This window comes from Acinonyx jubatus, chromosome D2 (genome assembly GCF_027475565.1).
Source record: "Acinonyx jubatus isolate Ajub_Pintada_27869175 chromosome D2, VMU_Ajub_asm_v1.0, whole genome shotgun sequence".
NCBI classification, from domain to species: domain Eukaryota; kingdom Metazoa; phylum Chordata; class Mammalia; order Carnivora; family Felidae; genus Acinonyx; species Acinonyx jubatus.
This window is the reverse complement of record NC_069393.1, coordinates 73690854-73704391: the sequence shown is the minus strand read 5'-3', so window position 1 is coordinate 73704391 and position 13538 is coordinate 73690854. Positions and strand designations below refer to the sequence as shown.

Here is a 13538-nt window from a genome sequence, read left to right as displayed (position 1 = left end):
GCTAGTAATCACAAAAATATGAAAATTACCTAAATATTTACTCATGAAGAAACTAAAAAAAAAATAAAATAAGGGCGTATTCAACCATCATAGAGTGCTATGGAGCTCTTAAGGTGAGGTAGACATATTTGTACAAACTCACTATAATCACATCTGTGTGTAAAACTCCAAGCTGGTCTGTATATACATAGGATTGGAAGGACGCACACCGGAATACTGAAAGTCATTACCTTCAGAGGAAGGGTGTGGGGATAGGGTATGAAGGAAGGTATGAATTGTATAATAAAAATACAAATATTTGGAAATGTATGATATGATATATACATTTACAAATATGTATAGATGCATATATTTAATACATAAAGACATTAAATGCACTAATACAAGGTCCGTGACTGTAAAGATGTCACAGGACAATATAGAAAAATAATAGTGGTTTTCTTTAGGTGGGTAAGACTTTAGCTATTTTTCCTCCTTCTTTTACTTTCATTTCGCAATTTAAAAGATAAAGAAGTATTTGTTGCTTGCAGTAGTTCAAATTAAGAAGTCTCTGAAATTGGGATGTATCCTACAATTATAATTGAAAATGTTTTCAAATGTATGGTAGATAAAATGATGTGCTTAATCACTGATGGCATTTCTAGATTTGATGAAAGATAGTACACAGAAAAAATGAGAAAATATGTTAAATCCACAGGCCCTGGATCTCCTGTCCTTCCCACCTCACCAAGGTCATTTGCTGAATCTTACAGGGACACATTTAGCTCCAAGTACATAATATAATTTTCTGTGGTATTTGGGCTTGGGGAATCATTTTCCATTACATTGGCAGGGGTATAGGATCAGGAAAACTCCACTTCCCTTGCACAGAGTGCAAACATTTGCAAAGCACACTGTGAAATGGGCCAAAGGCTGGGGAGATGGGTGCACAGATAACCTCAGCAGAACTTGTGCCTGTGACCACCTTACAATCAGGTGGGAAAACAGAGAAGGGGTGGGGGAGGGCCTGACCAGATCTATTGCTTCTGGGATTTCAGACCTAGAGATCCAAACTTGAGGAAAGGGAAAAAGGAGACAATCTCAGAAGTAGAAGAGCACGAAAGCACCTTATGTGTATTGCCTCTCCTTGTTCCTGGTTGGCTTGTTCATGCTGTGTCTCCTGCAGTCCCTGATGCCTGCTAGGCACTCGATTTTCTCAGTGAATGAGTTAGGGAGCAGCCCCTTGTGGCGGGGAGAAGGATAATGAGGCTGTGGCCAGGCTCAGGACACAGGGCAGGGGTGGGGAAAGAACGCATGCCTCCCTCCCTTCCATTTCACTGCTGGGGGCTGTCAGACCTGCCAGACAGGTTCATAGAGTTGAGGGAAAATGAGTAGAGGGCACGGAGAAGGGGAGGTATCTCTAACCTTAAGCAATAAGATGCTGCCTGTCATAGATGGAAGGGGGTTGGAGGGTGTGGAAACATACAAGCCTGAGTTCAGATGTCACCTCTGCCATCTTGGCTGCCAAATCTCTCATTTTGCTACTTTCTGTGTACTTGCTTCCTCAGTGATCAAATGGAACTAATCATACTTTCTTCTGTGCCTTTCCCAAAGTTTGAATCAAGAAAAATCTTTATGTTAATATTATAGATCACTCCCAGACCCAATGATTTCTTAGGGGGCCCCGCAGGATTCAGCACACTGCTGTGCTCATGGCTAGGATTCATAGCAAGGGGAAAAGGCACATGGGGGTGATTTCCAAAGGGAAGTAGGCCAGTAGGCCAGCTTCTAAAAGTCCTCTCCTAGTGGAGTCACACAGGACATGTTTTATTCCTCCAGCAACAAGTTGTAACAACACAAGTGAAATATTATTGAAGAAGGAAGCTCGTTAGAGACAGGCAGGTTTTTATTGGGGGACAGTCAAGTGGCACCTTCTGCCGAGCAAGTACCCAAATTCCAGTCTCTCAGAAGGAAACAGGTATTCAGCATGAACCCCACTGTTTGTGCAAGGAGTCTAGATAGTCATTCTTATCAATTCCAGGAATGGTGGGAGCACTCCCGAAATCCAAGTTCACAGATACCAGCCAAGGGCCTACCTTATCAGTAGGCTTTTCTAAGGATAGCTGGCTGAGGCCTGCTATGTCTTATTTGCACAGCCTGCTTGCTCTTTGCTCCCTGGGAAAAGAGTTAAGATGTTATTGGCACTCATATGGATTTGGAAATGCCCCAACTCCCTGGGCATGTAGGTAAGGCACCCCAACATCTTCTATAGATGTTCCAATTCCCAGATCCCTGTGAGCCAAATGTGGCTTTTCTTTTCATCATTTTTCCTTACTTGTATTTAATAAGAGGTTAGGCATATGTCGGGATGTCAGCTCTTTTCAGGGATTCCAGGCTTGCTTGGGGCCCAAGAAGTCACCTCTGAAAGGGGCTTTAGTCAAATGCCTTGACACTCTTTGCTGATGGTTAACTGGCTTCCAGATTATGTGAGGCTTTCAGAACATTCCCAAGGGAAAGTCATCCTTCTTACGTTCTGCATCCATAGTTTTAGGGTGCTGATATTGGAACCTGAGTAGATCCCAGGCCCCAAAAGCCCAGCTTTCAAACTGTGTTGTATTAGAAGAAACAGATCAGCATGAAAATGTAATTGAGATAAATTCTGATCTGTATTTGCATTTTTCTTTTTTTTTTAATTTTTTAAATGTTTATTTATTTTTGAGAGAGACAGAGATAGAATGCGAGTGGGTTAGGGCAGAGTGAGAGGGAGGCACAGAATCCGAAGCAGGCTCCAGGCTCTGAGCTGTCAGCACAGAGCCGGACGCAGGGCTCGAACTCACCAGCCATGAGATCATGACCTGAGCCGAAGTCGGACGCTCAACCGACTGAGCCACCCAGGTGCCCCTGTATTTGCATTTTTCAAAGAATATTAAAGATGATATAATTCATTACCTACAGTGATAGGTCTTAAAATCCCTTTCCCCTATTTTATAAATAGATATTTTATTTTTCTTTCATCATTTTTTTAAATTTTTTTGGTGCCAAAGTCTGGGATAAATATTTTATTTTAGAATAGTCTTAGATTTACAGAAAAGTTACAAAGATAGTATCTAAAGTTACCTACCATATACCCCTCAACCATTTTCCTCTTTTGTTAACATCTTACATCAATATGATACGTTTGTCACAACTCACGAACCAATACTGACACATTAGTAACTAAAGTCCATATTTTTTTTCCTTAGCTTTTTACTTATTTTCTGGGTTCTGTTCCAGGATCCCATTTAGGATGACACTATATTTAGTCAACATGTTTCCTTAGGCTCCTTTTGGCTGTGACGGTTTCTCAGACCTCCCTTGCTTTTGATGACCCTGGCAGTTTTGAAGCATGCTGGCCAGGACTTCCATGGACCGCCCTTCAGTTTGTTTTTGTCTGATGTTTTGCTCATTAGACTGGTCCATGCGTTGTGGGGAGAAGTGCTCCTGTCATCACATCATATCAAGGGTACATGGAGGTGCTAACCTTCATCACCTGGCTGAGGCAGTGTGTGCCAGGTTTCTCTGCTGTAAAGTTACTCTCCTTCCTCCTTTCTACGCTTTCCGCTTTGGCTACCAGTCACTGTGCATGGCCCACGCTGAAGGAGCGGGGAGTTATGCTGCACCTCCTCCAAGCCAAAGCGTCTACACAAACTATTTGAATTCTTCTTCCTGGGAAACGTGTCTATTCTCTTCCATTTATTTACTTATCCAATCATTTGTTCACACTGGTGTGGACTCCCTCCGTGTTTTTGTGAACATCACTCCCATTCAGCGGCACGGGTTCTGAAATCTCCCTCCTCCTCTTACAAAAAGCTCCTCTTGTTGTCGTCTCCTCTCTCCTCTTTCCTTTGCTTCCCCGTTAGCCTTTTCCCCCTACCCCTCTATTCTCCTCTCTCATCTCAGCCCTTTGCTACTTGATTCTCCCACCTGACTTTTCCAGCTGTCCTCCCAACTGATTACCTTATGTATTTAAGAAGGTATAAGTGGGAAAAAAGGGGAGGAACATAGGGGGAAATGCCACTAGTCGGTAGATGATGTTAGCAGTTGAGAGGGCAGAAAGAGGCTGTGAATATTTCATGCATTGATTATTTGATCTCTCTTACATGTCCATGTATGAAAAAGACTTCTTGAGAGCTTGTATCAAGGACAGTGTGAAGGGCGCTTGGGGTCGTATCTCCTTCAAACCTTGCCCGACTCATGCATATTTCACAGGTGAGAAAATGGAAGCTCAGAGAGATCACTTGCCCAATATCATAGTGCTAATAAATGGCAAAGCTGGGAGCCATTTGGCTCCAAATGAAGCCAACTGGCTCCAAATCTGGCATGCTTATTGGATGAACTGAGGTGTATTTATAATTCTAAATTCCCTAGGAAATGAAACTTAACCCCTAGTTCTAAAAACACCAGTGTGGAGTACTGTAACACGTTCATAGTCTCAGATTCCTTCTAAAGGGCTTTTGCTTGGACAGTCTGAATTTGTAAAGTTAAACCTTACACAGTCTTGCCCTTTTCTTCTACTGAGCTGTACCTTTGTTTTCATTTCATGCAAAGCAAAGTCACTTTAGAATGTTAGACTCCATTTGTGTTTCTTTCTTCTTTTTCTAGAAGTTAATATGGAGAAAATTTGTTAAGGTCTCCGTATTAGTTTTCTATTGTCGTGTAACAAGTTGCCACAAACTTACTGGCTTCACACAACACCCATTTATCACCGTGCAGTTCTATAGACCAGAGGTCCAAGCGTGTAATGACTGGGCCTCTGCTCAGGCCCTTGTCAGGCTGAAGTCCTGGGATGGCAAGGCTGTATTCCTTTCTGGAGGCTCTGCAGAAGAATTTCCCTCCAAGCTCATCCAAGTTGTTGATGGAATTCAGTTCCTTGCAGTCGTGGGAGCGAGGCCTCCGTGCACTAGCTGGTTTTTGGCTGGGGGCGTCCCATATCTAGTAGAGGTCACCGACAGTTTTTTACCATGCAGCTCCTTCCATTTTTCCTCTCAAGCTTTGAATCTTTTACTTCCTATGCCAGTGACCTCTAGACCTGGATTCATAGGGCTCATGTGATTGGTTAGGCCCACCCAGAAAATCTCTTCTGAAAGTCAACTGTGATACATAATATAATTAATCACAGAAGTAACACCCCATCATATTTACAGTCTCAGGTATTATACAGGGTGTGTACATCAGGGACTGGGAATCTATGGGCATCTTACAATTCTGCCTACCACATTCTCCACTCCTTTATTTATTCACACACCCCGTATTTGTAGAGTGCCTGCCCTGTGCCAGGCACAGTTCCAGGAGTTGGAGCTACAATGGTTAACACGACAAGCTTGGTCCCTTAAAGATTACCATCTAGTGTGGTGAGACAGATGGTAACCAAGGAAACAATGAAAACTATCCATTTGTGATGAATGCTGTGCCGAGAATTAAAATAGGGTAGACTTCAGGTTTAGATGGGGTGGTCAGGAAGGGGCTCTCTGAGGAGGTGCCATTTTAGCTGCTTCATGAGAAGACGGCACAATGAAAAGGTCCATGTGAAGATTGTTTAATACCCACAAGCCCAGAATGAAAGCCCACACCCTGTGGTTCCAGGGTTCCTTCTAATCATATTTAACATATTTAACACAGAAGCCTATTTTCAAACCACACCCTAACCACTCTGCACAGCGTCTTACTCATTCTACTCTTGGCCCTGGTTGGTTGGTGTAGCTTTGAGCATAATCTCCTAAACTCCCAGATCCCAGGCGGGAGCTGGGCTGTGTGGCATGTCAACAATGGAGACTATGGACACCAGTTCCCACAAACATGCTTCTCTTCTCCCCCTCAGACTTCTCCTGGAGTCGGGCAGAATATTGATGGTGAGGACTCCTGGGTGTAAGATGCATTTCTCCCAATAAATAACAAATACTGCTAGGACAGATTTCTGCTAAAAATCTACTCAACTGAATCTCCATTCCAATTTCCTGCTTTAAAGTTACACAACCCAAAGGTTCACTGAGAACTGTTTGGCCCAGGCACAGCGCTCCCCACATCTGCTCTTGGTACACCACCGTTGAAAAGATTTCCAACCCTCATTGGTCACTTTCATGGTTAAGAACACAAAGGTGTGGAAAAAAAAAAAACAACAAAAACCCAAAGGTGTGAGGTTTTGGACCTTGTGTATCACCATGCAGTTGGAACCATCAAGGTGCTCTGAAACATACACTGAACAAACACTTTCCGGGTGTGGACCATGTCCCTACCATCAAGGGACTTCCAGTGTCATGGAGGAGACCAACATGCAGGTGGGCAATGATAATACAGGAGGCTTGCTTTAATGTATTAAATGATTTTTTCAACAAATATTTATTGAGTGCTTACTCTGTGGTAGGCACTGTTATAGGTGCTAGACTTAATACAGCAGTTAAATGGAACAGACATTAATCCCTGTCCTCATCAACCTTATTATATTCTAGAGGAGTATATCATGAAATATATAAGTAAGATGTTGATAGCTAAATAAATTCTGTGGAGGAAAATAAAGAAAAGGGTGCTCAGAAGTATGAGAGGAAGGGGGTGCCTGGGTGGCTCAGTTGGTTAAGCGTCTAACTTCGGCTCAAGTCATGATCCTGTAGTTCATGGGTTCGAGCCCTGCCTCTAGCTTTCTGCAGTCTACACAGAGCCCACTTCGAATCCTCTGCCCTACCCTCTCTCTCTCAAAAATAAACATTAAAAAAAAAAAGAGGGAGAGAAGTATGGGAGGAAGGGAGGTTATTATCACTTTAAAGAGGTGAGGGAAGGGGCACCTGGGTGGCTCAGTCGGTAACGTGTCTGACTTTGGCTCAGGTCATGACATGATCTCACAGTTTGTGAGTTGGAGTCCTGCATTGGGCTCTGTGCTGACAGCTTAGAGCCTGGAGCCCACTTCGAGTTCTGTGTCTCCCTCTCTCTCCTGCCCCTTCCCCACCCCCATTCACACTTTGTCTCTCTCTCTCTCTTGAAAATAAATAAACATTAAAGAAAAAAAGAGGTGAGGGAAGACAACACTGAAAAGGTGACACTGGCATGGCCTGGGAGGGATGGGAATGGGGAAGGGTAGGATGGGAACGGGGAATGGTAGGGTCTCGCAGGCCACTGTATGGACTTTCACTTTGACCACATGCACTGGGTAGCCACAAGAGCATCTTCATCAGGGGATTGGCATGATCACCTCCTTTTTGCTCCCTGCTTGCTATGGTGGAGAGTAAAGAGAAAGGGGTCAAGGGGAAACAGAAAGACAAGTGAGCAGGTTATTACATATTCTAGGTGAGAAATGATGGTGACTTGGACCAGAGTGATAGTTATGGAGGTGGTAGAAATGAAATTTGCTGATGGATTGATTGCATGTGGGGCTGTGGCAGAAAATGTGGAGTCAAGGATGTCTCCAATATTTTTGGTTTACGCAACTGGAAGAAGGGGGTTGCCATTATTTCCATGGGGAAGATGATGGAAGGAGCAGGTTGGAGGCCAGAGAGACCAAGAGTCTGGTCTGGGGCAGGTTGGGTGTATGTTGTATGTCAAACGCTTAATGGATGTGTCAAATAGGCATCTGGGTGTGAGACTGGCTTTCAGGAAAGAGAGAGAGAGAGAGAGAGAGAGAGAGAGCACTAGTGATATAATTTTGTAACTTCTAAGCACAGAGATGATGTCTAAAGCCATGAGTTAGAACCAAAAGATGGATGTAGTTAGAGAAGGGAGAAGTCCAGGGCCTCAGCCCGAGGACTTTTCAACCTTAGAGGTCTGAGAGGTGAAGAGATACCAGTCAAGGAGACTGAGGAAGAGTCAGAGAAGTAGGAGGAAAATCAGGAGAGGGTGACCCTGGAAGCCAAGTGAGGAAGTATTTGAGGAAGGATGGAGTGAACAACATTCCGTGTGAGAGGAGACAGAATCCAGTGCACTAGTACAAAAGGCTGGCCTAACTTTTAAAATTTATTTTATTTATTTATTTATTTTTACTATTTTATTATTAAAAAAATTTTTTTCATGTTTATTTTTGAGAGAGAGACACAGAACGCGAGCAAGGAAGGGGCAGAGAGAGAGGGAGACACAGAATCCAAAGCAGGTTCCGGGCTCAGAGCTGTCAGCATAGAGCCCAACTCCAGGCTCTAACCCACGAACCAGGAGATCATGACCTGAGCTGAAGTCGAACACTCAATCAACTGAGCCACCCAGGTGCCTCAAAAGGCTGGCTTTAGAGAGGAGCCCAGACTGCCGGGTAAGAGTAGGGAAGCAGAGTCTTTGAGTACAGAAGCAAATGGGTGGGTAGATGGCAGAGTGCAGAGGCAGGTTCTCTTCTCACTGCTCCACTGCTTACAGTGCTACAGAAAATGAAGCCATCAACTGAGAGTAGAGGATTGGAGACAGGAAAAAGTACGAAACAGTCATTGGGGAGATTGGGGATGTGGCCTAGAGAAGTGTAGTAGGATGGCTGAACAGCAGCACGGTACTTGTTGGGGCTTGTGGTCAGGAATGTAAAGTGGGGCTTGTCAACATGGTTGTGCATTTTTCCCCAGTCATACTGGGCTGCAGGCAAGGAGCAGGAAGACACTTGGATTGGCCAGGGTTGGGGTCAAATAAATGGAAAGTGGAGCAAGAAAAGAACTACATGATGGAATCCAACTTGGGTGTGGAGGAAATAGAGGACATGGGGGATGAGGAACAGTGAAAAGGAAACAGGATTTGCGAATGGAATGCAGGTCCCAGTCAGGCAGCAGGACCGCTGGGGTTGTGGTTCACTATGAACAAGAAAGTGAGATACTTGAAATCACAATCTGGGAACTGAGAGAGTTGGTATGACAAGGTTTAGTTAGGGGTCAGCAAACATGGCCTATCGGCCAAAGTTGGCCTACTGCCTGTGGTTTACACAGCCTTGAGCTAAAAATAGTCTTTACTTTACTTTTTTTTTTTTTAGTCTTGATTTTTTTAGTCTTAAATTATTTTTTTAGTCTTAAAAAATTTATTTTTATTTTTATTCCAGTATAGTTAACATATAGTATTACATTAGTTTCAGGTGCACAATATAGTGACTCATCAATTCTCTATATTACTCAGTGGTCATCAAGATAGTTTTTATATATTATTTTCTTTTTATTTTTTTCTTAATTATTTTGAAAGAGAGAGTGTGCACATGTGTGGGCTGGGGGAGGGGTGGAGGGGAGAAGAGAATCCCAAGCAGGCTCCTCGCTCTCAGCACAGAGCACAATGTGAGGCTCGATCCCATGAACTGCAAGATCATGACCTGAGCCAAAATCAAGTCAGACACTTAACTGACTGAGCCAACCAGGCATAGTTTTTACTATACAACCCAACATAGTTTTTACATTTTTAAATGTAATATACACACACACACACATACATACAAGGGCAATTATTCTTTTGGCAAGAACAACAATTGCTCTAAGAATTGAAGACATTGCCTCCTGGCCTGCAAAGCCTAGGGTACTTACTATCAAGCCCTTTACAGAAAAAGTTTCCTGACTCTTAGTCTAGACTCTAGGGTATCACCATGGGTGTGAGTAGCTGAGGTAAGGTAGAGGACACAATTGTCAAGGCCAGGTGGCCAGGATATTGGCAGGAATATCTACACGTGTATAGAAACTGCTAATAATTATGACAGTGTTGGAGAGACTGGCAGGGAGCTAGAACCAACAGTTAAGGAATAAGGGGTTGTGACCTGGGATCTGTAGATGCCTACTGAGGACTGCAACATAGAGGAACCACATGTAATCTAGTCTGACAGCATGAGGTTCAACATTCAAAGTTAAGGGAGGAGAGAGAGAATGTTCTAGAAGCAGCTGGGGGAAGAGCTAGTCAGTCATTGGTACTCCTCTAGGCACCAGTGGTTTGAAGGATGAATACAGCTACCACTCGACAGAGCTGCAGGGGAAGCAGAGTGCTCAGAGATGGCCTGGGTGACCAAGTTAATGGTGCCTTGAGGAAAGAGCACAAATGAAGGGGCAGTTAAGTCAGCCCCACTGGCTGGAAAGACTTTGCAGAGGAAAGCTTTGAGTGGAAGCTTAAAGTATTGGTAGGACTTAGGTAAAAATGGGTGGGACAGGAAGAAGGGAAGGGATACATAGGTGTAGGAAAGCATGATATATTTAAACACTGACCTCAGAAAGGCACAAATGAACTTCAGTACAGCTGGAGGTTCAAGACCAGTGCAATTAGGAGCTTTGGGAGAAGAGCATTATTGTTTCTTCTTTAGTATTTGCATGCTGGGGCTTAAGTAGATTGAGAGCCTCACGTAGATAGGTAGATGCTCTATAAATGAAAGAAAACCACACAATCAACTTGCAGACTTGTTACTTCCTCACAGGTATAGTAGAAACTGTTTTAAATAAATCTGTATATGGGGATTCACTCATTCATCTCTCAAGCATTTTTTGAGAGTATCTCATCTGCCCAACGCTCTGCCGGGCATTGGGGGTGTAGTGGTGAACAACACAAAAGCTTCCTTCCACTCTCTGAGCTTATAGTCTGCAAATATTGAAGTGTGATCAGGCTCAGATAGGATGTTACTGGTGCTCACTGCTTTGGCATCTAAACCAATGTGGGGGCCAGGGAAGAGTCCTGGAGGAAGTGACAATGTGGAGAAATAGGTTGTTGTTAGAACAAGGAATGGGTGGTGGTGGAGAATGTTCCAAGTGAAGTGACAGCACTCATTGGGTTGGAGGTGGGACAAAGGGCTATTTAAGGCACTGAAGACATGGAGTGTGGTGAAAGATGGAGTCGGAAAGACGATGGGGGTCTAGCCTGGAGTGGTGTCTGCATCCTCAAGAAGCCTCTGGCAAAGTCCAAGAAGGCAGGACCCATGTCTGTCCTGTTCGCTGCCTTGCACCTATCAGGTGCTCACTTCCCATACCTGGCATGTGGTAGGTACATGATAATGGTTTGTGGAAGGAGTGTGTCACTGTGAACCATAGTCTAACGCTCTGAAAAAATTATTAGTTTATCAGTATAAATACCTTCATTATTCTTGTAAACAAAATGACAAATGTGAAAGCATTTTGTAATCTGTAAAACATACCTGATTTAAAGCTATATTATGTTGCAATATGTATAATGTAGTACCTCTTTTGTGCTCCTAACAACTGTTTTTTTTTTTTGAGACTCTTATTTACTCAACTCAAAATCCCCAAAACATTGTATTAGAGAAATTATCCAGTCATATGTAGTACAAAAGTAGCTTGATTAGGGAAAAAACCTTCATCAGTCTGATCACTTCCTTTTACCGCTTCCTAAGGTGGCTTCTAGCATATTCACATTGCTTGTTTTCTATGAAGTGAGCATAAACCAACAGAAAGTAATCACGCTTTTCTCCTGGTTCAGAATAGATCCTACCTTGTTCCTCACTGTGTACTCCTCTATCTTCACCAGGGAATCATCAACTCCTTGGAAACAGGTGTCTTGCATCGTTTATGCCCAACATCCAACATTATGGCTATTAGCTGGTATTTAATACCTACTGGCTACATTTAATAAATTTATTCTGGAAGTTGGGACTGTTCACAAATACAGTACTAGAGCCTAAATAATTGTATTTAATGCACTTAAATGATCATTGGCTATTATATTACCAAATGTTTCATACACTTTAACTTGAAAGGGAAAAGAATGAAGATGCAGAAATATTGAATTTCATTTTTTCTCCAAATTTTCTAGAGTTTGTCTTGTTTTAGGTCTACCACATAATGAGCAATAACCCATGAGATCATTTTACCATCTTCTTTGATATATAACGCAAAGGTAATAATTGAAAAGCTTTTTCTGATATTTAGGCCAGGTTTCCTTTTATTTTATTCCGTCACATCTCTCTGTGGCCTACTAAATAGTTTTCTATCTACGGCATTTAAAAGCTATGCTTGCTCTTATGTTAAGCTCTTTAATTCTGACTTAATTATCATATACACAAACGAGTCTCTTGATCCTGCCCCATAAAACAGTTCCTGTAGCTTCTTAGTACTTGTTGTTCAACTCTGTCTGGCTCTTATTTTGGGGGAGGAGGGTAAGTTTAATTTAGAGTGGCCCAAGCATTTTGGAGAAAGAACTCTGAAGCTAATTTTTAAGTAACCTCTTTTAGAATTTGTGATTTTTTTTTTTTTTTTTTGGTCTATGTTTGCATTTCCTAAGTTTTCTTTCTTTACAGTGATACATTTAGTTACATAGAAAAACCTCTTCGCTCTGGTAGAACGAATGAGAGGAAAAGGCTTTTTGTGTGTATGTGTTGTGGGTTCATTGTTCCCGGATGTAGTATTCTGTCATTCATTCACATGCACCATCCATTTTTACAAAACGTGTAAAAAATTTGTAACAATGTATCCCACTGCTGCTTTCTGATTTTTTTCCGAACTCATCTTAATTTCATACCAAGGGCTTGAGTAATTAGATTCAGTTTAAATGGCTTTCAAGTTCGAGGTATAATAGTTACTGATTAAACATTAAAATTGTTGGTCAAGAGGCACCTGGGTCAGTAGAGCACCCGACTCTTGATCACGGAGTTGTAAGTTCAAGCCCCACGCTGGGTGTGGAGATTACTTAAAAAAATAAAATACTCAGGGGCGCCTGGGTCGGGTCCCTCAGTGGGTTAAGCTTCCAACTGCAGCTCTGGTCATGATCTCCTGGCTCGTGGGTTGGAGCCTGGAGTTGGGCTCTGTGCTGACAGCTCAGAGCCTGGAGCCTGCTTCAGATTTCTGTCTCCCTCTCTCTCTGCCCCTCTCCTGCTCACACTCTCTCTCTCAAAAATAAACAAACATTACAAAAATTTTTTAAATAAAATATTCAAAAAAATTGTTGGCCAGTAATAAAAGGCTGTAGCAAAGGACCTGATAAATTGATTTTTTTTCCACTAACACTCATTTTTCTTGTTTGTGATGTGTGCTGAATGTAAAGCTACCACTCAAGTATTTTCAAACTATGCAAAATCTGTTCTGCTGCAGAGCTTCTGAGCTCTTGCCTCGTTACTCTCTCCAGCCTGTCCCCACCTTTTAGGTCTCAGCTCAAAACTCACCTTCTCTGAGTGTTCCCTATTCACCAATCTTGGTCTCACCAACTTTTTTACTTTACCGATATGAAATAAACTTGCTAATTTACTTATTGCGTCCCTCCTCCCACTGCTAGTCCGTCAAGGGTCGGGGCACTATTACTTCCCAGAGGTGAGCGGTGCTGGGCTAGTGATACCTGCTCGATGCGTTTCTGATTAACGGATAAATACGGCATTTTCACTCAGCGGAGACAGGCCATTCCCCAGGCGGAAGGGACCGGCCTGTAACTTTGCATGACTGCGCACAAAACATGCTCAAAATGACCCTATGCAGACGCCTTCTTTCTCGCCAGGCAGAAACCCTGACCCCAATTTCACCTTTCCCACCCCGTTTCGCGCTCGAGGAGTGAGAGGTGAGCGGTCTGAAAACCTCCTCCCTAACGTTTCCCGGCCGAGGCCGGAGGAGGAACCGGCGCGCACGTACTGCACCCACCGCCACGTCAGCCCGTGCGCGCGACGGTAGCGCGCC

General features: G+C 43.1%; 1 long non-coding RNA gene across 2 annotated transcripts; it reads right to left on the bottom strand.

Moving 5' to 3' along the window:
* Nucleotides 1-562: 562 nt before the first annotated feature.
* On the bottom strand, nt 563-13526 carry LOC113600317 (uncharacterized). 2 transcript variants are annotated; one of them, XR_008292282.1, is made up of 3 exons: nt 11371-13526; nt 10140-10290; nt 563-4950 (listed from the first exon to the last, which is right to left on the bottom strand). It is a non-coding gene; the product is annotated as an uncharacterized LOC113600317 (long non-coding RNA). The 2 variants fall into 2 exon arrangements; XR_008292283.1 differs by having other exon boundaries at nt 563-4616.
* Nucleotides 13527-13538: the final 12 nt, after the last annotated feature.